The following is a 3327-nucleotide window of genomic DNA, read 5'->3' as shown; positions in this document are numbered from 1 at the left end:
ACCTCCCAAGTCTTTGGTACATTCTAGAGGGTCACCTCATTTCCTACCCAACAAGGTTGCATATTTTCTTTCTATAGTTTTTTACACTTGATGAAGTTTTTATTCTTGATCAAATTTAATACACTACAACAAGTCACAAAAGAGGGTACTGCTAGCCCAAACCTACACCCCAGGAACTTGTAATCATTTAGAAACTGGATCCCCTTCTTGGGAGGCTCAGGCTCCTCTCAACTCTCTGTCACTCCAATCTTCCGTCCTGCTCTCAACCTAAACTCTGTTGTCCTCTTTCTAAACACAGACCCCTTCCCTTCATGAGCCCTAAGACTTCCTCCTGTGGGAAGAGAGGGACAGCAGTAGCATATGCTTCAGGGTCTTTCAGCAGGAAGAGTTGAGCTCCGGTCCGGGTTAGAGAGCTGCTGTGGTAGGACTGTCAGGGCACTCAGGAGCCCACACATTCTCCATAATTGACAGGGTACAGACCAATGGGGCCTCTCTGCAGCTGGCCCTGGCACCATGGAACTTACCACTACAGGAGAGGTCGAGGTGTTGGTGCGAGGTGAGCAACACATCGTTGAAGAGCGTAAGCCGCTGGTGCTCAGCAGCCTGGCAGTTCTCAAAGGCCTGCTCCATGTCCTCCATGTAGCATAAGGTATAGCAATTTAACTCTGCCAGGGTCTGTTCATACTGGGTTTTCATCTTCCCTGCCTCACTGGTGCAGCGTCCCACCTGCTCCTGTAATTTTCCAAGCTGCTCCTGGGAAATGGAGCTGTCTGCCTTCACGTGGCTCTCCCAGATCTGGGCTGTCTTTTCGTCCTTGCGGGCTGTGTGGTAGCTCTTAGAAGCTTCAACCTCCTTCAGCCTCTTTAACCAGGGCTTCTGGGCCTGAAGGAAACCATCCTGTGCATCCCGGCTTTCCCGAAAACCCCCAGCACTGGCGGGTGGAAAGGCAGGCGCTGCCACGTCCTCACTCACTTGTTGCCTGGACCATGCAACTTCCTCACCTACAAGTGCAGCTCGCTCGGCCGCTCAGCCTCAGTGAAGAAGGCGTGCCAGGCCATCTCCAGAGTGCCGTATGGTGGTTCCTTCTTGACAGCACTTCTCCATTTGCGGCCCCAGTCAACCAGCTGCTGGACATAGGTCTTCTCAATGTGGGCACATTCTTGGAAGCAGCCAACCAGGTCCCCACACAGCCTGTTCCCATCCTCAACTCTCTGCACGGTCCTCTGTAGTTGCCAGCCTCCCAGAAACTGCCCCTAAGGACCTCCCCTCCAGTGTCCTCTTCTGGAACCATAGTATCTCTGTAGCACGGAATGGTGGCAGATGTGGTGCTCCGGATCCCAGAAGGCTCGGTGTTGAACTACTCCAAGCTGGTGAAGCCAGCCACACGGATAAGCATAGCCAGGCCTAGATATGGAGGCTCTAGGACTTCTTGGACAAACTTGTTGAACTTGGTCACGGTAGGGAGGTCAAGGTTGCATATTTTCATTCACTCTGCTAGCCCACAGGGCTTCTCTCCTGTCTCTGCCTCCCATACCTGATCGTGTTCCCCTTTTTACCTCCCACTTCCCTCTCCCACCAGAGTCCCTCCCTCCCTTTGCCTCCATTGACTTTATTTTTACCTGCCAAGAAGATTGAAACATCCTTACTTTGGTCCTTATGCTTATTAACCTTGAGTTCTGTGGATTATATCCTAGGTATTCTGTCCTTTTTTGGCTAATATTCACTTAGTGAGTACATATCGTGCATGTCCTTTTGAGTCCGAGTTACCTCATATAGGATGATATTTTATAGTTCTACCCATTGCCCGCAAAAATCATGATTTCCTCATTCTTAATAGCTGAGGAGTATTCCATTGTGAAATGAACCAACATTTCTGTATCCATGGTTCCATTGTGGGGCATCTGGGATGTTTCCAGCTTCTTGCTATCACAGATAAGGCTGTATGAACACAACGGAGCAGGTGCCCCTTGGCCTGGTGCGGCATCTTTTGGGTATATGCCTAAGAGTGCTACTGCTGGGTCCTCAGGTAGATCTATTCCAATTTCATGAGGAAACTTCAAACTGATTTCCAGAGTGGTTGTACCAGTTTGCAATCCCACCAGCAACGGAGGAGCATTCCTCTTTCTCCACATCCTCAACAAGATGTGCTGTCACCTGAGGTTTTGATCTTAACCCTCTGACTGGTGTGAGGTGGAATCTCAGGGTCCTTTTGATTTGCATTTCCCTGATGACTAAGGATTTTGAACATTTCTTTAAGTGCTTCTCCGCCATTTGAGATTTCCTTGTGAATTCTCTGTTTAGCTCTATACCCCATTATTAGATTGGGTTGTTTGGTATTTTGGAGGCTAGCTTCTTGATACATACACACACACACACACACACACATATACATGTATATATATGTATGTACATATATACATATATACACATATATATGAATATATATGAATATGATATTAGCCCTCTATCAGATGTGAGGTTAGTGAAGATTTTGTTTCCCAAACTTTAGGTTGTTGATTTGTCCTATTGACTATGTCCTTTGCCTTAAAAAAGTTTTTCAGTTTCATGGGGTCCCATTTATTAATTCTTGATCTTAGAGCCTGAGCCATTGGAGTTGTGTTTAGGAAATTCCCCCCACCCCCACCCAGTAACAATGAGTTTGAGCTCTTTCCCACTTTCTCTTCTATTAGATTCAGTGTATCTGGTTTTATGTTGAGGTCCTTGATCACTTAGACTTGAACTTCATGCAGGGTGATGAATATGGATCTATTTTCATTTTCATAGATACCAACTGCCAGTTAGACAAGCACCATTCCTTAAAAATGCTTTCTTTTGTTCATTGTATATTTTGGATCCTTTGTCAAAGATCAATTGTCCATAGTATGTGGTTTTATTTCTGGGTCTTCAAGTCTATTCCATTGATTAACCTGTCTGTCTCTGTACCAATACCATGCAATTTTTTATCACTATTGTCCTGTAGCAAAGCTTGAGGTCAGGGATGGTGATTCCCTCAGAAATTCTATTATTGTTAAGAATTTTCATATCCTGGATTTTTCTTTTTCTGTATGAAATTAAGAATTGCTGCTTCCAAGTCTGTGAAGAATTGTGTTGGAATTTTGATGGGGATTGCATTGAAACTGTAGATCGCTTTTGGTAGGATAGCCATTTTTACTGTTAATCCTAAAAATCCATGAGCCTGGGAGATCTCTTCATTTTCTGAGGTCTTCTTTGATTTCTTTCTTGAGAAACTTGAAGTTCTTGTCATACAGATCTTTCACTTGTTTGATTAGAGTTACACAAGATATTTTTTATTATTTGTGACTATTG

The 3327-nt window shown here is 45.0% G+C and overlaps 1 pseudogene; it reads right to left on the bottom strand.

The window, feature by feature from the left end:
• Positions 1-365: 365 nt before the first annotated feature.
• Pacsin3-ps1 (protein kinase C and casein kinase substrate in neurons 3, pseudogene 1) lies at positions 366-1525 on the bottom strand (annotated as a pseudogene).
• Between the last annotated feature and the right edge of the window lie 1802 nt (positions 1526-3327).

Source organism: Rattus norvegicus, chromosome 2 (assembly GCF_036323735.1).
Source record: "Rattus norvegicus strain BN/NHsdMcwi chromosome 2, GRCr8, whole genome shotgun sequence".
NCBI classification, from domain to species: domain Eukaryota; kingdom Metazoa; phylum Chordata; class Mammalia; order Rodentia; family Muridae; genus Rattus; species Rattus norvegicus.
Note: the sequence above shows the minus strand (reverse complement) of the source record. Positions and strands in the feature narration are given on the sequence as shown.